The sequence below is a fragment of the Malaclemys terrapin genome, chromosome 1 (assembly GCF_027887155.1).
Source record: "Malaclemys terrapin pileata isolate rMalTer1 chromosome 1, rMalTer1.hap1, whole genome shotgun sequence".
In the NCBI taxonomy this organism is placed as follows: domain Eukaryota; kingdom Metazoa; phylum Chordata; order Testudines; family Emydidae; genus Malaclemys; species Malaclemys terrapin.
Genome location: NC_071505.1, coordinates 43,456,268 through 43,477,347, shown reverse-complemented (window position 1 = coordinate 43,477,347; position 21,080 = coordinate 43,456,268). Strand labels below are relative to the sequence as shown.

Here is a 21,080-nt window from a genome sequence, read left to right as displayed (position 1 = left end):
GTTGTGTGAGCAGAAAGACAACAGACTCCATGTGGTTAGCATGGAATGACTTCTTACCAGGAAGTTCCTTCTGGGATCCCCGCTCTCTCCAGGAATGGGATGAGCTAGAATTGAGTTCACTAACCCCTCTGACCACATAGGTGCAGTGCAGAGAATGGTCTAGATTATAATGTACATCCCGTGGGGCAGAGATTGTCTTTTTATGCCTTCTGTGAAACACCTTGCACCCAATTCAGAGACATTTACATTACTATTTCAGTTGTAAAGTTCTGGGTATTTGTTTCCCTGTCTTGCCATTGCCTGAGTAGGTTCATTTGCTTTTTCCCTCCCTCTGTTGCTGGCAAAACTTAGCTTGTTCATTAGCATGTCGGTGAAAAGCAGAAAATCTACTGTATTGACAAACTGTCTTGGTTTGGCTGCAGGTGCCGTAGGTTTGTAAACCCAATCCTGGAGGCCCTGAGTCCCAGCCAATAATCTGAATACAGATAGGGAGCCAAATTAGGAAGGACACAAGGGGCAGAACAGAAGGGATGCATAGAGTGGGGAACACAGAAAAGGGGCCAGAATAGGGAGGTAAACAGAGAAAGGAGTTCAGAACAGGATACACACACACACACACAGAGTTGCATGACACAATGCAGGGTTTCAATAGTAGGAGAAATGGGGGAACTTAGGGGAAAGAGAGAAAGGAAGACCCTGAATAGAAACTCTGTGATCCCCTGAGAAAGAGAGGAGAACTGAAGCTCCATGTCCTGTAAGAAAAAGTCCCCTAGAAAAGGGAGAAACCCTACAACACTCCCTGAGAAGAGAAGAGAGGGAACAGGCCTGCCATTCTCCCTTTGGGATGCCATCCTCCTTCCCAATGCGCGTGAGTGGGCCTTCTCACAAGAAGACCTACAAGCAGAGAGAGCCCGCTGTAGGGGATAGGGTTCCTAGGGATGGAGGGTTACGCGGTCTTCATAAGCGTGAATAAGCTTTCAAACCTCTGGGTGGTTATCCAGACCACACAGTGACTGAGGCCCTTAATAAGGGTCTTCATATTCAAATTAGCCAAAAATGCACCAGAATTTACATGCAAACCCTCTGACAGTAGGGGGCCTAGCACCCCCACCCCTGCCTTCAGACCCCTGGCTTATTATATGGAGAGTTGTCCCTGCCAACATTTTTACAGTGTTGGCAATTCTGCATGCCCCCACACAGCAATCACCTTCTTAACACCCTTTTCTTGTCCCTGCTGTTGCTTTGTAGTTTCTCCAGTGCCTCAGAAGAGCCTTCACATTCACAGAGGGAGAGAGAGAGAGAGAGCGCGCTCACTGGAGGTGGTGCCCTTTGGCTTGATGCCACTCTTCACACTGGAGCCAATTTTTGCCTTTCGCTTCAGTGTTGTATAATGTTTGTCCTCTGGTCTCTGGAAAACCTAGAAAGTTTGGACCTGGACACAGAACACTATTGGGAAGGAGACAGCTGACAAAAACATTTTGGCAGCCACTATGCTGCTATCCCCAGGATTACAGTGAAAAAGGAAGTGATAGACAGCTGTATTCACAGTAGGTTCAGGAGGGATGGGGAAATAGGAACAGACACACGGATGTAACATTTCTCATGCACTGGATGAGGCAGAGTCTCTGGGGAAAAAGAAGGTTTAACTTGTATTTGTTCTCTGCTTATAATACACACTATAGGCTAGAGTTTTGAACACTGGCCTCTTTTTTGTGTGGTGCAAATTACAGGTGCAAAACTGTGACTGCAACTATTTGTGTCTCCAATTTTGTGGAAACAGAGACAAAGCTGAGCTGAAAACTTGGCAACGTAAGAGCCAAGAGTTGCCAAACGAGATGAAATGTATATTATATTTAAGTGTACAAGACACAAAGATCCTCTTCACCACATCAGTATGAGGAATGAGACTCTATTAGCTCAATAGCATTAGCTATTTTTATACCAGTTGGAATTTTCTTGCTTTTATTACTTGCTTGGGCTTTTCTTTCTATTATATCCCCTTGTCAGAATAAAACAGTTGTTATAAAATCAGTTGTGTCAGTTTGCCATTTGAGTCTCTCCTCTTTTCTTTTAGATTTCTAATTCCTTGGACACAGCATAGAGGGAGGATGAGGATACTGAAAAAATCCAGCAGTGCCCACATTTGATCCAACCTCCTTGACAACAGCAGAAATGGTATTGTTAAACCTTGCGGCTCTGGTTTCTCGCCAGCCAAATACTGCTTTAATAAGATCACTTTCTCTGATGACTGAAAAGGCTTAAAGTGCTTGCCTGCCATATCGTCTCTTTGAACTTCATTTCTCTGTGTTATGGAAGTGAAATGTCCTGCCCAGAGCAATACTGGGAGAGATCAGGAACCTATGTTAACGAGCAGGGAGTTGGAAGTACAGGATGGCAGGAACATTTATGGATTTTCAGGAGCCATACATCAAGAAAGCTAAGAACCAGTGAAAGGTGGCAGCTAATAAAGGTGCAGTTGAAGACATGGAAGTTAAGATGAGGAGCACTATAGAAAACTTAGGCAGAGGCGTGGATCAGTTTCCCAAACGGCAAGCAACAGCATCAGCAATTAATCTATTAGTTAATGTTTGTACAGTATTTTGAAAACAGATGCTAAAGTGCTAAGTATTATTTGTTATCAGAACTATGGCAAACATACGAAATCTAGTGTTGATGCACCAGGCTTTCATTTTAGCATTTCCCATATGAATACTGGGGAAATTAGTTCTCAGAACTGGGGAAAGGGAATGCCTCAGTGGATGCAGTTATTGGCTTTTTCAGCACATCCTTTCAATGATAATTATAACAAGGGAGATGAAGAACAAAGTGAATGGCATTAAAATGTGATTAGGGAGTGAGAAATGCAAATGTCAATAGTTTAATTAATGCTATTCTTCCCCGAGAGATGACAACTAAAGAGAACTAAAAGATTACAGTCTAACAACCAAATACTATGATTTTTAAATTCTGTTGTTCAACCAGGGTAGATCGGGTCTTAGTTTCCTAATAAAACCACTGAATATTCAAATGATTCAATTAGTACAGTAATTCATAATCTCAACTGGACAGTGGTATTTTAATGTCTTATTTCATTACTAAAGCTGGTCAAAAAAATTAAATGTTCACCATTTTTTGAAGTCAACTTTGTTCATTACAAAGACCTTGATCCTGCAAAGGGATGCCTGTGGGCATAAGAATCTGTCCATATGGATCCCTTTGCAGGATTGGGGCCAAAAGTTGTGGTGAAAGGTCTGACCAGCAAAAGATCAAATATATGTCAGCAGAGGTCCATGATCTATGTTCTTTTAAGTTTTATTTGGTTCTTAAATCAGATAGCAGTAACACTGGCCTCTGCCTTAGGATGTACCATTCTGTCAGTGTGTTCCCCTATCTCCCTACAGTGCACACAAACAATTAACAATAATGCCATTGAAATCTGTGCAACTCTAGGGTAAGTGAAAGGGGAATTTACTCTGTGGAGTTAGCTAGTGACACTGTATGTCAAATCTATTTGCACAGAGCACCAAGTGGTAAGAATTAACGTGCACTGGGTATCATAAGGAGGTCACCCTGTGAAAAAAAATAAAATAAAGTTTGTATTTTGCCCCAGCAGGTGGTTGACTTTAGATACAATACAGCTGTGGAATATTGTTAGTTTCACTATCTAGTATTTACATAGTTGAATATGCTACGCATACTGTGGATTTTTTTGTAGAATGTTGTTGCATTCTGCAAACTGTGTTATGAAGAGGCTTTACTTTGAGTAGTACTAGTAAAAACAGCTCCAGTAGCACACAATAACTACAAGCATAAACTAACCTTCCATACACATTGCTTACAAATCCTCTCTTGAATTTATTCTTCAATTGACTAATGATCAACACCACTGGCTATTATATTGGCCTGTTCCACCAATGCTTGGACTCCTCATCCTCACTGGACCATGAAATAACTAGATCTGTAATATCTGTGCCTGGACTCCTAGTCATCACTGGACTATGAATTGATAGAGCAGACCCAATCTAAGCTTGATTACTGCAGCTGCAGCTTTTCTGTAGACTCAGGTTATGTCTACACTACAGAGGCACAGGTACGGCGCTGCAGCTGTGCTGCTGTAGCACTGTAGTGTAGACACTTGCTACAGTGACAGAAGGAGTTCTTCCATTGGCCTAGCAATGTCTACGCTGGGGCTTAGGTCTGCTTAACTAGAGGGGTGAATTTTTCAAACCCCTGAGTGAGGTAGCTAGGTCAACCTAAGGTTTAGATGTAGACCAGACCTTGCTGAAGGGTCTTCTCTTAAATAGGGCTCAACAGGCTTGGGAAAATAAAGGTTGGAAAGGAAAAGGTTGATCCTTGTTGAATTTCACTTACATTATTTACTTTTTTTTTTTATACATATCAGAGCAAAGTTGTAAATGATTTTCTGTGTTTTCCAGACTGGGTTACTGCAATTTGCTCTATGTGGGGCTACATTTGAAGACCATTCATAAATTCAGCTGTTTCAGAATACAGCTACCGGCTTTCTTGACAATTTCATATACGTGGAGCATATTACATGGGTAGCCCATAGACTTCTCTGGCTTCCAGGGTTTATTTTGGTTGTCACTCAATGTGTCAATTTTAGTGTATAAAGCCACATATGTTTTTGTTCTTGGCTATCTTAGGCCTGATCCCACTGAAGTTAATGGCAGAGCTCATTTTGACTTCAATGGTGCAGCATAAAGTGTTCAGAGACTTTGGGTGAATTTTTCAAATGTGCCTGAGTGACATAGGAGCATGTCTCACTGAAACTCAAGGGTCTTGTGCTTTTCTGAAAATCCCCTCCTTTTTCTTCGTGTTCTTTCACAGCTGTTGAGATCATCTGGAATTCTAGAATTAACACATCCTAGATTGTTAAACCTGCAGGCTAGTAGCATGGGATTCTCAGATAAGGGCCCTTGACTGGAACTTGCCTTTCCTGCTTATACAATGCAGTCTGAATCTCTTAGGTTTTTCAGCTTGCTCTGAGAGTTATCTCTTCACCTGGGCTTTAAGCTGATGGTGTGGACTAGCAGGAGCAGAGTTGTAGACTAAGTGGAGAAAGTGGTTTTCTTTTTTTAAGTTTGACATTGTGTTACTCTGTGTGTGATTGATTGATATTGTAAGTGTTCTGTATTTTCTGGTTTGGGCCCCAAGTGCTGTGAGGCATATTTTCATGAACTGGAAAATAAAATTAATAACTGTCAGCATGAATGATCAGAGTGTGGGATACACTATCAATCACAAATGAGCTACATTTCAAAGAGAGGCATATGGGTTCAGATGCACAACTCCTGTTAAAGTCAAAGCAAGGCAAGTGCCTTAGGGTATATCTCCACTCAAGTGTAAGCCTGGGCTCAGGCTCAAGCCCACCCCCCCCTTCCGTTCACACACAAATGTACTAACCCAGGGCTCAGACACAGGGTCCCAGGACCCCGAGGGGCTGCCAAGTCTCAGCCCAGGTCAAGATTTAACCCAGGGTTTGAGCCCTATTGGTTTGCGGTGTAAATGGAACACTGCTTGACTCAGGTCCTAGGAGTCCTCCAAAAAGTATCCCACAATCCCATGGGCCAAGTTCCTTTGTCCTCTCTATCCCAAGAATCTACTCTATTGAAAACAGAGGCAACCACCCAAAGCAGTTCAAAATTTCTGTGCAGGGTGGACAGTCACGTTTTCCTGCAGTGCACCACGGTCAACGGGCTACAGCAGCCAGGTTTCAGGTGGGCACTAGGGAGTCTGGGATATGGTTGGTTTGACTCAGGTCTTCATGCTGCAGTGTGGATGCCAGTGACTCGGGTTTGAGCCTGGGCTAGAAAATTCTTAATCTAGAGTTAACAATCAGTGTAGATTCTCAAACCCTGGGTTTTCTAACCCAGAGTCAGCTGACTCAAGTCCTACTAACCCTGGTCTTACATTGCAGTGTAAACATAGGCTAAGGCTCCAACCCTGCAAGCAAATCTGTGCACTGTCAGGGATCCCCCAATCGGGAATCTCTTGCAGGGTCCGGATTAAAAGCCCACTCACCCATTTGAAAATGTAGCAAATAAGGATTTAAAAAAAAAAATAACACGGATATCCAGATGTACAATAAATGTCAGAAATCAATTAAAAAACAAACAAACTTGTGACGGTCCAGGAAGGGAAACTGTTTAATATTAAGTAAATTTGGTTTATTTTAAAACACATCACATTAGCACATGCAAGTGATTCTAGTCAGGGTTTTGAGGAATTTGTATGCTATTTACTTCACCCAGAAGGTGAATACTTTTAATGATGTAACATCTGCATTGTGTAGCATATAACTATTTAACAAGTGAAAGGGATAAGGAGGACTTGTGGGAGAGGATTGTTTATGGCAAAGTTATATAGGCATCTTGTCTGTTGCTAGGTTCAACCAGTTAGGTTTCAACAACAAGGTGCTCAGGTTTGAAGATAAAATATATGTTGATAAGGAGACTATGTGGCTTCTTGCCTATTCTTTGGGGCTTCTAGGATATTCCTACAATAGGTGGTGCTGCAAAGCTCAGTTTTAAGATTAATATTAATGACTTGCTTTTCACATTCTTGTGCACCTAATTAGATTCAGATCAAATGAAGTCACAGGTGCCTGGGGATAAAGAGAAAAATCTTATAGTGTAGTGTAATTGGCTCAGACAATGCATGCCTGTTAGGGGAGTTTTAAGCAGATGCAATGATTAATTGGTTATTTTTAAACTTCATGTGCAGTTTTCCAGCAGGACAGGTATTGTCATGCCAACTGGCTGACTCCACAGCAAAAACTATATGGCTGTATAAGACCAGTACAGCAGTGAAATGAAGAGATGACAATTTTACATACATATGGGGAGAATGCTTTGAGTTCAGTATGAAGCTGTAGTCAGTGGGGAGAGGCTAAGTGTACATTCCCAAGGTCTAGTGCATGCTGAATGTTGGCCCAAGGGGAGATATCATGAACGATGTCACAAAGACTAAAGTTCAACTTAGAATGTTGATGTCAGTGATTTAAAGGAAACTATTAGCAATTTGGCAAGTTGGGTTATGATGAAAATACTTGGGGAGAGCACACTGGACAGTATGGGGACTCAGGGTTTATAATCAGCAACATGGAGCAGGGCAGAGGCGATCCATACCTGGCGATAGTGGGGAGGAGAGTGAGGGCAGCAGCTTCAACAGATGTTACTGAGCATGCTCAGTCCATGCATTCATGATCAGTACAAGTCAAGCTGTAACTCTGGGGTGGGGGACACATGACCCCATGTTCCCCGCCCCCCACGTGTCACCTCTGGAGCAGGGGATGAATGTAGAGTCTATCAGCCCCGCTGAGGGCAGTGGGCCCAGTGGCCTTCCCTCTCCAAGATTCCCACTCCATATGGGGACCAGCAGCAAGTTTTGGGAGCAGCTCATAAAAGGCCCTGGCCTTGGTGCCTGTAACAGGGTCGTAGCTCACCGCTGTGGCGCCTCCTCCTGGCCGCTTCGGGGAATTAGTTTTACGCCAGTAGAGCGCCCTCTTTGGGTGGCGTTCCACCTATCGTCTCGCCTCTGTGGGGTGCACGGCCTTGCGTTGCTCCCGACGTCGGCGTCCTCTTCCGGAGCACTGCCCTCTGACAGTGTCCCTTTGTCCAATCACACCCCCTTCCAGGGGGGGAGGGGTGTTAAACAACAGTCCCACACCCTCAAGTCCGATCCTCGCAGTCCAGGATCTGGTGTGGTTCTGACCGGCCGCTCCCTGCGGCCTGTGGCTGTGCGCGGGATAGCACAACAAACAAAGGGGGAAAAAGGGGGGGGGGACCTCAGGCCCGCCCACTACTCTGAGTCCCGGTCCAGAGGCCCTCGAGTGACAGTCTCACTGTCTTCCTTCTCCTTACTCCTCTGACTATCCCTCTGGACCGCTTCCCCAACGGCCCTTCGCTACGCTAGGCCTCCTCCTCCCAGGCCTGCCGCCTAGCAGGCTATGGAGTAGGGCCTTCTCCCACTCTCAGGCTGGCCTGCACTGCGCTGTCCGAGGTGCTGGCCTCCCAGCTCTGGAGACAGACCTTCCCCTCTGAAGGCCTGGGACAGACTGACTGCTCCTGCTCTGGGCAGTCTCTTATATGGCTGAGGCGGGCCCTGATTGGCTGGCCCCAATCTGTCTTCTGATTGGCCCTCTGTAAGCCCTTCCCTGATTGGTTGGGCGGCTGCGCAGGCGCCTAGACCTGCTGCAGCCCACCCTCTCTGAGTGTGGGCAATCGCCCCACCACACACCCTCCCCCTTAAGAACCTTCCCGGGGGGGGGGGGTATCCTAATCGGCCTAATGTTCAGGAGCTCGGAACTTAGCCTTTATCCCACAGTGGCTCGGCTTACCGGCTCACAGTCCAGAAACATAGCCCTTGTCACGGGGCCCCATGGCCTACTGGTCCCAAAGTCACGGAAATTAGTCTGCCAACGGGCAACCCGGCTTATCCACTGTCTCAGCGGGGGGGTCCCACCGAAACACGCTGAGGCTTACCGGGTCCGACGTACCAGTCCGTCTCTTCCCTTAAGCTGCCTCCTATCGGTTCCGCTGCCAGAGTGTCCCACGGGTCTCCTGATTCTCCACGGGTCTCGTGGTCCACCGCCTCGGCTGGTCCCTCCCACAGTGAGGCTCCCTCTCGACCTGGAGAGATCACAGTCCTCGGCGGTTCCAGGAGTGTGGGCTGGTCCTCCACCGGGGCTTCCCGCAAGGGTTCTCCTCCCACGGCCGTCTGCCTAGGCTGGGGTATGCTCCCTCCTCTCGCACTCTCTGTGCATTTGGGACACACCCCGTACAAGCGTGATGGATCCTCTGCTGTCAGGGCTAACTGTTTAGGGCCTCGGCAGTTGGATGGGAGCTTAACTGCCCCCTCGCAGACCACCCCCTGCACTAAGGATCCCCCTCCTTGACCCGGTTCTTCGCCCTCCTCCCCTAGCCTGGAGAAGAAATCGGCGTTAGTATGGGCCTTACCCGGTCGGTGTAGCACCTGGAAGTCGTAAGGCTGGAGGGCAAGGTACCACCGCATAATTCTAGCGTTCGTGTCTTTCATGCTGTGGATCCATCGCAAAGGGGCGTGGTCTGTGATTAATTTAAAACTATTCCCTAGCAGATAGTAACGGAGGGCGTCGATAGCCCACCGTACCGCCAGGGCCTCTTTCTTTATTGTTGAGAAGTGTCTTTCTCGGGTAACAGCTTCCGGCTTAAATACAGTACTGGGTGTTCCTCCCCGTCTACTTCCTGGGAGAGTACTGCACCTAGGCCGACTTCCGAAGCATCTGTTTGTAGTATAAACTCCTTCGTGAAGTCGGGGTGTCGTAGTACTGGTTCTTGAGTGAGCCGTTCCTTGAGCGTGTTAAAGGCTCGCTCGCATTGCGTAGTCCACTGTAGTTGGGAGTTCTTCGTTAGGTCTGACAGGGGGGCGGCTATAGATGCGAAGTCTGGTACAAAACGACGATAGTACCCAGCTAATCCCAAAAACTGACGCACTTGTTTCTTCATCATGGGGGTGAGTACATCTCTGAGGGCTTGTACCTTGCTAATCAGGGGTGTTAGTTTCCCCCCTCCTACCGTGTATCCCAGGTAGGTCACTTCTTCTTGGCCTAAGTGACATTTCGCCGGGTTAGCTGTTAGGCCGGCCGCTCTGAGGGCTTGTAGCACTGCTGCCAGGTGGTGTAAATGGCTCTCCCAGTCAAGGCTATAAACCACGATATCATCTATGTACGCCGCCGCGTATTGGTCGTGGGGCTGGAGGACCTTGTTCATCAGGCGTTGAAACGTGGCTGCTGCTCCGTGCAAGCCGAACGGCATGGTTACGAACTGGAAGAGGCCGAAAGGCGTAGGGAAGGCCGTCTTCGCTCGGGAGTTTGGCGTCAGTGGGATCTGCCAATATCCTTTAGTCAAATCTAAAGTTGACAGGTACTTGGCTCCCCCGAGGCGCTCTAACAGTTCATCCACTCTCGGCATTGGATAGGCATCAAAACGAGAGATAGCGTTGACCTTTCTGAAGTCGATGCAAAACCGGGTCGCCCCATCTGGTTTCGGTACTAAGACGATAGGGCTTCGCCACTCGCTCGTCGATTCTTCTACCACTCCCATCTCCAACATCGTCTCCACCTCCCGCCGGACGGTGTCCCACATTTTCTTGGGTAACGGTCGATGGTTGTCCGTCACTCTCTTCCCGGGGTCTGTGGCAATATGATGACTCGTTAGGGTCGTCCGGCCTGGGCGGGCCGATAATACATCTGAGAACTTCTCCACCATCTGTTGTAGTTGTCTTCTCTGTCTGGGGTCGAGGCCTGACCCCACCACAGCCAGTCCGGGGTCGGGAAGATCTCCTGCTAGGGGTCCAAGTTCCGACTCTGGGTGGACGGGCCGATGAACATGGCTTCCCGGGTCTTCCAGGCCTTTAGGAGATTAATATGGTAAATACGGGTCTCTTTGCGTCGACCAGGTAGTCTGACCTCGTAATCGACTGGTCCCACTCGTCGGATCACTTCGTAGGGACCCTGCCATTTGGCCAGGAGCTTCGACTCAGAAGAGGGCAGCAACAGCAACACCCTATCGCCTGGGGAGAACTTCCTCCCTCTAGCCCTTCGATTATAGAGGCGCTCCTGACCTGCCTGGGCCCGTTCCAGGTTTTCACGGGCGAAGGCCCCTAACGTTTGGAGTCGCTCCCGGAGCTGTAGCACGTATTGTGTGGTCCCAAGGACCCGTGTTTCCTGTGCTTCCCACTCCTCTTTCAGGAGGTCCAGTATTCCTCTGGGCTGCCTGCCGTATAGGAGCTCGAAGGGCGAGAACCCCGTCGAGGCCTGTGGTACCTCTCTTATTGCAAACAACAGGGCCGGCAACAAGGTGTCCCAATGTGAGGGGTCCTCCTCCACAAACTTCCGCAACATGGCTTTTAGTGTACCATTGAACCGCTCTACCAAGCCGTCGGTCTGCGGGTGGTACACCGATGTCCAGAGGGTCCGGATATGGAGGAGGCGACATAGCTCGGCTATTAACTTGGAGGACACATTGGTGCCCTGGTCCGTCAATATTTCACCGGGTATCCCCACCCGGGCGAAAATCTTTACCAGCTCACCCGCAATGGTCGGTGCCATCGCTGTCTTTAGGGGAACGGCTTCGGGATAGCGTGTGGCGTAGTCCACGACTACTAGTATAAAGTGGTTCCCTGTCTTGCTTCGCTCAAGGGGGCCGACGAGGTCCATCCCGATCCGTTCAAAGGGTACCCCCACGACTGGCATGGGTACCAGGGGTGCAGGAGCTACCCCTTTCGGTCCGGCTCGCTGGCATTCTGGGCACGAGGCGCAAAAGTATGCCACTTCCCGGTGGATGCCTGGCCAGAAAAACCGGCAGGCCACCCTCTGTAGGGTCTTCTCGCGTCCCAGGTGTCCAGCCCAAGGGTTCGCGTGGGCTAAGTGGAGGAGGCCGGCTCGCAGTCTCCGGGGGACCAACAGCTGGCGGAACGTCTCCCGGGTCTGGGGTTCCTGCGCTATTCGGTACAGGCGATCCTGCCATACCTCAAAGCGAGGGCCCTGTGGAGTCCGTCCCGTCCCCCTCAACAGCAGGGTTGGTGGCTTGTTCCCAGGCTCGGCTTAGGGTTGGGTCTTCCCGTTGCTCACGTAAGAAGTCCCCGTCGCGCTCTAACTCTACCCGGGCGTCCTCCACCGAACGGGGTCTGTCTCCCGGACAATTCGCAGGGGTCTCCGCCGTCGAGGAGTTCCCCTCGCCGGGGTCATCCCTTAGCCTGCTCCCAAGCAGCCCCGTCCCCGGTGCTATGGTCCTGTCTGGTCGGGGCTTGGGTGGCTGGTATCTCAGGAGGATCTCTCTGAAGCCGGGCCAATCTCGTCCCAACACCACTGGGTAGGCCAGCCTCGGGGCCACTCCTACCCGGAGACCCTCCTCTCGGCAGCCTACTCCCATCTTGACCCAGGCTGTGGGATACTGGCAGATGTCCCCATGCACACACTGTAGGTAGATCGGGGGCCCCGAAAGATTGAGATTTGGGACCAGCCCCTCTCGTATGAGGGTCTGACTACACCCCGAATCTACGAGGGCATTGGTGGGGTTCCCTTCAACCCGGACCGGGACTATCAACTTTCCTGCCCCTCTCTTCCGGGCCCGTTGTCCGGCCATCCAGGCCTGCCCGTAGCTGCAGTCCATAAAAGGGCAATCTCACCGGAAATGTCCTTCTTGACCGCAGTCCCAGCACCTCTCTCGGGACTCGGCTGGGCTTGTGCCTCCTCCGGGGGGGGCTGTTCGCTCTGGGGGCTGTCGCTCCCTCCAAGTCGTCCCCGGTAGTAACTTGGGTCGGGGTTCAGGGTTGGGAGGCCTCGGACGCCCATGGCTGTGGCCTGCCAGTGGTTCGGAGGCTCCCGCCCCACGAGAATTTACCTTCTCTGCGCTGCCCTTGCGACCAAGGCTTCCGGTCACTCGGGGTGGTGCCTCCGCCCCCTCTGCCGACAAGTAATCCTCCATTAAGGCCACTGCTGCGGAGAGGGTGGCCGGGCGATGCCGTCGTACCCAGGCCCTCCCTCCCGGGGGTAGGATCTGGGTGAACTGCTCTAAGGCCACCAGCTCCGCCACCTGGGGTCCCGTCAGGCCCTCTGGGTCCAACCATCTCCAGCAGTGGTCCCGGATGCGTTGGGCCACGGCGCGGGGTCGGGCCCCCGGAGGATATTGTTCTTTACGGAGACGCTGTCGGTAGGTCTCTGGGCTAATGCCGGTATGGTCTAGGATGGCCGCCTTGACTCGGGCGTACTCGAGTGCTTCCCGGGGGTCGAGGCTCCGATATGCGGCCTGAGCCTGCCCCGTCAAATAAGGGGCTAGTAACGTGGCCCAATGTTCTGAGGGCCACCGGGCAGCAGTCGCCACCCGTTCAAATGTCACCAGATAGGCCTCTGGGTCATCCTCGGGCCCCATCTTGGTGAGACGTATCGGTAGTGCTCCTGGGGTATCCCCCAGACTGGTTCCCATGGGGGCGGCAGGCGTGCCTCCTGCCGGCCGTAATAGTGCGGCCATCTGTTGCACCAAATGTTCCTGTTGCACCCGCTGCTGGGTGGCCAACTCTCGGAGGAGCTGCTGCTGATTCTCTTGGTGCTGAGTCATCAGCAGCTGCTGCTGAGTGGTCATTTGCTGCAGCATTTGCATCTGCTGCTGGTGCTGCTGGGCCGACTGCTCCTGCTGCTTCTCTAGCAGCCATTTTAATAGCTTCTCCGCCTCCATGTTGGGGTTCAGCGGGTTATTCCCGATTCAACCCCCACACTCTGGACCCCTTTGGTGGGTCCTGGTCTGCACCCACAATCCGGGTCGACCGTCTGTCAGCGCACGGCACTGCTCTGGGCAATAGTCCGCAGTCTTGGCGCTGGCCCCTCGTATCAGGGGCGGACTGCTATGCCCGCATTCTCCACCACGTGTGACAGGGTCGTAGCTCACCGCTGTGGCGCCTCCTCCTGGCCGCTTCGGGGAATTAGTTTTACGCCAGTAGAGAGCCCTCTTTGGGTGGCATTCCACCTGTCGTCTCGCCTCTGTGGGGTGCACGGCCTTGCGTTGCTCCCGACGTCGGCGTCCTCTTCCGGAGCACTACCCTCCGACAGTGTCCCTTTGTCCAATCACACCCCCTTCCGGGGGGGAGGGGGGTGTGTTAAACAACAGTCCCACACCCTCAAGTCCGATCCTCGCAGTCCAGGATCTGGTGTGGTTCTGACCGGCCGCTCCCTGTGGCCTGTGGCTGTGCGCGGGATAGCACAACAAACAAAGGGGGAAAAAGGGGGGGGGGACTCAGGCCCGCCCACTACTCTGAGTCCCGGTCCAGAGGCCCTCGAGTGACAGTCTCACTGTCTTCCTTCTCCTTACTCCTCTGACTATCCCTCTGGACCGCTTCCCCAACAGCCCTTCGCTACGCTAGGCCTCCTCCTCCCAGGCCTGCCGCCTAGCAGGCTATGGAGTAGGGCCTTCTCCCACTCTCAGGCTGGCCTGCACTGCGCTGTCCGAGGTGCTGGCCTCCCAGCTCTGGAGACAGACCTTCCCCTCTGAAGGCCTGGGACAGACTGACTGCTCCTGCTCTGGGCAGTCTCTTATATGGCTGAGGCGGGCCCTGATTGGCTGGCCCCAATCTGTCTTCTGATTGGCCCTCTGTAAGCCCTTCCCTGATTGGTTGGGCGGCTGCGCAGGCGCCTAGACCTGCTGCAGCCCACCCTCTCTGAGTGTGGGCAATCGCCCCACCACAGTGCCCTTCTGCTCTGAGCATCTCTCACTGGAAAGTAGCCTCCTCACCACCAGCAGCCTTCTAATGTCATCAGAACCTTTCAACTTCAAAACCTGAACTCTCAACTTTCTTTTCATTTACTAAATTAGCAGTTCTCTAACTTCGTCACAAAGTGAACCACACCTTTGTAGAGACAGGTCTCCTCTCCTTCACAATCTGGCAACATCCCTGTGGCAACAGTGGTGGTTTATGTGGAGAAGTAAATATTAGGAAAGAACTTAGTATATCATTAATTATTGTATCTGGTTGAACACTTGGAAGTAAGGAGGAGCCAGCCAGCTTGTCATGAACCACCAACTGTTCTGTGAACCATAGTTTTGAAACTTCTCTATTTAAATGATAGACTCACTCTTTGCTTTGACCTCTTTCCATCTTTCTCCAATATCCACCTCCTCTCTGTGGCCAGACCTCACCCTCCCTGACCATCATGCTTTTCTCATCCCTCCCTTGTTTATCCTCTTCTCTCTCTCTCTCTCTCTCTCTCTCCCCTCCCTCATTTTGCTATTCCTTTACCCCCTCTGTGATGGGGTGTATAAACCCCTAGACAGGAAGAGGTTAAGAAGCAACTTTGGGCTCAGGAGGCCATGCCCCTCCACCCATGCCGAGCGTGCTCAGGTTGGAGGTGGGTTTAAAAGGCAGACAGACAGCCCACTTGAGGGCTGGCAGGCCAGAGAGAAGGATGTCTTCTGTGAGCTCCGGGGCAGGGCATGACTGGAACTCACACCAAGCTGGGGAATAGATGAGCCACAGATCTGAGGACCAGCACCAGAGCAGGGAGCCCAGAAGGCAGAACCCCACAGGGATGGCTGGTGGCCAGCTGAGATGCAGAGAGAGGTAAGGATTGACCCAGGGAAGCTGATTTGAGGCTGATGCAAGGCCTCGCAGGTTAAGTGGAGCCAAACCAGACTCCCAGGACCCTGGGTCGGACACTGTAGAATGAGTGGGCATAGGTTCCCCTACTCTGCCCCTGAACATATCCCCTAGGTGGGGTTTCCACCCTGAACTACACCCATTGCGGTAACTGCAGTCTTGGGTACTAACCACTAGTTGGGAGACCCTACCTCCTGACCACAATCTCCCAGCTCCTTATCTCCTATTAACTCATCCCTTCCATTCCTATTTCAATGAGCTAAAACATCATTTTAACACAATAAAAATGTACCCAAATCCCTAAACCAAGACACCCACAGAACTAGCAGAACAAACTCATGACAACACTTGGCCTCCATTTACCCTTCCCACTCCCTTTGTTTTTGTTGTGATTCATCATGTCTCTCTTTAAACTGTAGAAATGATCTGGGGCAGGGACCAGGTTCTTTGTCAGTAAAACAACTAGTGCATTTTGGGTGCTAAATGGATGATAATGGATGACTGAAGGTGTTTGTTTTAACAAATCATTTAGATGATTCATGTGATTAGTACTCAGAACTCTGATTATCTTTATCATGTTAGGGCACTGGTACTGCAATAAAAAGAACAGCCGTAACAACATGCAGAGATAATTAGTTTTTTTTGGCCAAGGGACTGCTCTGGGCATTCGTGGACTTGCACACTTAGGAGCTTTTTACCATACACCTCTGCAATTTCCTTTTCAGATTATCTGCTCCCTGGAGACAGGGTATTTTACCTTTATGTCTGGTTCCCCCATTTCCAAGGTTTATGCCAGTTTTATGAGATGGGCTGAGAAGCAAAGTGAGACAGAAGCTTGTAATGTGTGTGCTACTCATTCTGCTCCCACTCCATACTGCTTCTGCACATCTCATTTTTACTTCATTCCCTATTCTCCCGGAAGAACATGCTCTAGGGGTTGAAAGGGACACAAAAGGCAAGGAAGGAGGAGGGGCAAGTGGGTAAAGTGAAAAATATCAGTACAACAAAATGACAAGAAGAGGGGCAATTAGATGGATGGCAGAACATACAACTAGGGATAGAAGGGAGAAGATAACTTGGCCAGGACAAGCCAATAAAGGCAAAACCCCAAACTAAATAACTCCATGCCTGATTCATCTTGGGGGAGCTGTGCTTCAGCTGGAAAGCAAAGTGAAGCTTGATTCAAGCGATGCACAGTGGAAAGATAGCAACTCTAATCCTAGTAGAACATTGAGTTTTGATTGTGTTAATTACACAATGCACAGAGGGAGTAGGGCAGGTCTGTTCTTCATCTGGGTCTTTGCCAATGAATTATTAATGTTTTTAATTGAGTAATATTTGTAAAATGTTTTGAAGAAGAAAAGCACTACAAGTATTCTTATTGTTTCATATCATGCTAGTATGGTTTATTACAAGAACATTTAGGTGTTAAAAGGACACTTCAGGTTCAAAATTACATTTTAAAATATATTGCCTTTACTGTGTTACAAATAATAGTCTTAGATGATTATAAGTGAGGGTATACTAAAAATCAAACTTTCTTTTCCCCACCTCTGCTACTTGCTTAGTCAGCTCATTTTTGTCAGCTGTGGTAATTAATGTAGACCTGTTGGATTACCCTTACGTTTCTAGTCAGTCTGGCATTCTCCTTCACAATGCACTAACATGTTGTTCCAAGCACTACTCAGGAATATTGTTAAATCCAAACCACAACCTTCCACTGAATTTTTTTAATGTAATGAAAACATTTGTATTAGTATTTGAATCTGTACAACTTCAACATTAAAAAAAAAAAAAAACTCCACAAAACCGAAACCCACACAGAACCCCCAAAACCCCAAACACCCCCTCCGAAATACAAGAAATAACAACCCAGACAAAAATCCCCAACCATTCCTTCCTTCTAAACCTTGAATTTTAGGCCTGAAATTACATTTTCAAACGTTCCTGTGTTAGAGTGTTTAAGGAGACCATGAGGATGGTTGTAAAACAAGAACTCACCATGCATCAGGTGCTGATAGGCCTCTAGTGCCTCTGAGTGCCACTTAGAAATCTCTTTCTAAATAAGAGCATTCAGTTGTTCCTTTTGGAGCCTTCAGATTTCAAAAGTGATTCTATATATAGGTATAAAACTAAGGCCCTGATCCTATATGAGAGACACACAGGTGAACCTCTGCAACCCTACTGAGCCCCATTGACATCAATGAGTCTCCTTTCCGGCTTAGGGTTCCATTTGCATTCATCTCATTGCATGACAAGGGCCTAAAATGTTGCAAAGAACCAGTAATAAAGGTGTTTGGAAAATAGCTATGAAAATCTTTGCACAATTTTGAAAAAATACATGGTTCCAGGCCATTCTCCACTCCACTTCCTCACACAGAGAAGCCTGCACACATGGGCCTAGGCTTAGGGACGCAGCAGGAAAATGCTGCTGCTGCTGTAGCCCCCTCACACATGGAAAAGCCTAACAAGGGGGTTAACAAAACAGAGCTGGAAGGGATGAGGAGGCCAGATAACTTCTGCCAGACTTTTCCCACACTATGTTTTCAATCACTTATTCTATTTGCCTCCTCCATAGTTTGGAAGCTTCCTACCAGGGCCGGCTCCAGGCACCAGTTTGGCAAGCAGGTGCTTGGGGCGGCCACTCCGGAGAGGGGCGGCAGGTCCAGCTATTTGGCGGCAATTCGGCGGACGGTCCCTCACTCCTGCTCGGAGCGAAGGACTTGCTGCCGCAGATCCCGATCGCGGCTTTTTTTTTTTTTTTTTGGCTGCTTGGGGCGGCCAAAACCCTGGAGCCGGCCCTGCTTCCTACAAGGGGATTCTTGAGGCATTCCGTGGTCTGGAGTGCTCCTGGAGGTGTCCAGGAAGTGCAGTGAGCTAAGGGACACTGGGCAACAGAAAGGTGGGATGGGGCATTTGTATGGCTCTCCTTTGAAACCTGAGATCTGGGTGAGAATCTGGGTGCCACAGATTTAGAAGGTGAACCTCTGGCCTCTTCCTGCTCTTACTCTGTCAGCAGAATTCCACAGAATCTCCACTAGTTACAACTCAAGATGTCCATTCCCCTACACAGGGGAGAATTTGCCTCTACACTAGTACAGAAATACATTCTTAGGGAACAGCTAATGCATTCTGAAGTCCTATCATGCAGTGGCATGTTGCTGTCTGCCCATCTTCTTTCTCTGTAGTGCTATTACAGCTATTTTGCTTATACCTTTCACAGGGAAGGGGAAGGTGGAGAGGGATAGAGTTTTTTAAAAAAGCTGTTGAATATTGTTTTTACACCATCTAATTGTTCTAGTAGGGACAGTTCCCTGATAACTCAGTTTGTTCTCTTCACCCCAGGAAGAGAGGAGGACTCCTCTCATGCTCTTGGGTGCTTGAAATCTCTCTCTTGCCCGCAGGGTAGCAGCTGGTCTTTGGTAACTGGGGCCAAGTTGAAGGGCTCTGCTTGCAGCAGGCTCTGGTTCTTCTTTTTCCTGACTGGGAAAAGACTCAGCAAGCAGGGTCCCCTCTTCTACGGAGGTAAATTCAGGGTGCCTGGGTGAGGCTCACCTGTCTGTGCTTCTCCTACTCCTACTATATTTTCAAAGTGCTAAAATTAAATCACTTAAAACATGTCTGGTGAAAAACGAGGACACTAGACTTCCAGCAGGTGGATCAACTCCTGCTGATTGTAGTTCTGAGCTGTCTCCACCATCAGCTGATGCGAGAACCAAATGTCAATTGCCTGATACTGTTAGAATTTCTAAGACACCTCATCAACCAGAACTTAGGTCTTTCCCTGTGTGTAACTTTGAGAAACAAGGCCATTTTTTCTGCACATCCTGGTTTGATGACTTTCAATGGCTCCATTATTCTGAAGTTAGTGGCAGTGTACTTTGTTTCTACTGTTATACAGCTTAAGGCAAAAACTACTTTTCACTAAGTACGCAGATGAATCTTTCATACAGTCTGGATTGTTTAATTGGAAAAAGGCTCAAGACAAATTTGAGAGGCACCAAGCATCTTTCTGTCACCATGAAACAGTTGATATTCTTCAAAAGTCCAAAAAGAACATTGATGATGTGCTAGCTTTTCAGTACTCTCTGAAGAAAAGAGGAAAAGCCTAATGAAAATTCTGAGTAGTGTATGTTATCTTGCCAGACAAGGACTTGTGCTGTGAGGCCATTATACTGAACAAGGTGAAAATATGCCCTCAAGTGGACAGGTTGACTTTATTCAACTGCTTCATTTGGAGGCAGAATCTGATCTTGATATTTTAAAGTGGCTAAAAAAGTTTAAAGACAAATTCACAATCCAGTTATCCCAAATGAGATAATGGAAATCATGGCTCTTAAAATTGTGAGGGATATTCCTGGAAAGTGCTATACAATTATGGTAGATGAAACAGACTATTCCAACAAAGAGCAAGTGGACTTATATCTGTGATATGTGGATGATGACATGAAGAGTTCACTGGATTGTACCATGTAGCCTGGACATCAGCAGATGTAATCATATCTGTATTTAAAAATATATTATTGAGTTTAAATCTGAGGATCAAGGCTATGACAAGGCTATGACAGTTCCACCAATATGTCATGCTTAGTATCAAGGTTAGCAATCAGATTGCAAAAGGAGGACCCACAAGTTACATATACTCATTGCTATAGGCGTGCTTTCATTTTGGCATGCTAGGAGGCTATTTAAAATACTATTGGAGGAGATACTAAAAATTTTTTACCAAAAAATCATCATCAAGTTAATTTAAAAAATCACCCAAATGAGATGCTATATTTCAGGACATAAGATCTGAAGTGTTAAGTACATCACCAAGTATCCATGTCCTCTCTCCAACAAGATGGACTATCTGTGCAGAACCACTGTCTTCAATTTCTTAGCACTACCTTACTCAGTGTGCAACTTGGGAGGTTGTTATGGGTGCAATAGAAGATCTTGAAATGAGAGCTGAAATTGGTAGCATATCAGCTCCAAAATTATAACTTTATGTTTGGTATTAAGCTAGGTTGAAAAGTCCTTTATGTTTCAGCAATAAAAGGCCAATCTCTTATGAAAACGACACTTAAGTCACTTCAGTTCATTCAATCAGATGAAAGCTACAACTTATTCTGGGAACAACTCCACCAGAAAAGTTAGAGATAATTAGCATGCCTGACCATCCAAGCAACACTCTAGTTTCCTCCTTTTTAACCAGCCACATTTTAAATGATTTCATTTTAGCACTTTGAAAATATACCCTTTTATTTTGTACATCACTTAGTCACTACTCACTTAGTAAGAATGACTTTGGATGGGAGAATTAAAAAAAAGAGTGTTCTGTGGCAAAATGAAACATTTAGCTGGCTTCTTGGTTTTCTATAGCTACTGTACTCTTTGTAGAACAGTTTAGAATATGGCAGAATGGAGAAAGGGAATAGCCGACACCTGATCTGTTGATTACACTGGAAAAATATGTAAATAGGCACAGCTGAACTTAGCTACCTAAATGTAGCAAAGGAATTTTATAAGTACATTACTTCAAAGTAACTGATTTTACATGTCCAATATTCAATCAACCTTGGAATAGAAATGCTACAAAATTATTCAAAATCTTGAAACTCTCATAATTTCAAACAGAACAAATGCAATTTCAAGAGGTGCTTCAGGTATATGGTTCTGATTTCAACCATGATCAAGGGATTACTCAGCTTCATCTGTTGCAAGCCAACTGTTAGCGTACAGAAAGGTTTTTGTTGCCAGTTCCCAAAGCTCAGTTTGCTCAGCCAAGCTGAACATCAGGTGTTATTCAAAGTGGTGAAATTGATCAAAATGATTTTGGTGGAACCGGCAACCAGTGCTGTCAATGAGCATAGTTTCAGGGCTCTGTTTCTATAAAACATGGCTGCAATCCACAATGGGACAATCATGGCGTACCTGACATGATTTTACAT

General features: G+C 48.1%; 1 long non-coding RNA gene across 1 annotated transcript in view; it reads left to right on the top strand.

Annotated features, from left to right (window-relative positions):
* The window catches only part of LOC128835377 (uncharacterized), a 92,210-nt gene that overhangs the window by 6,118 nt on the left and 65,012 nt on the right, over nt 1-21,080 (top strand). The window contains exon 2 of the long non-coding RNA XR_008444641.1: nt 2,075-2,175. This is a non-coding gene — a long non-coding RNA (uncharacterized LOC128835377). The remainder of the gene's footprint in view (nt 1-2,074; nt 2,176-21,080) is intronic.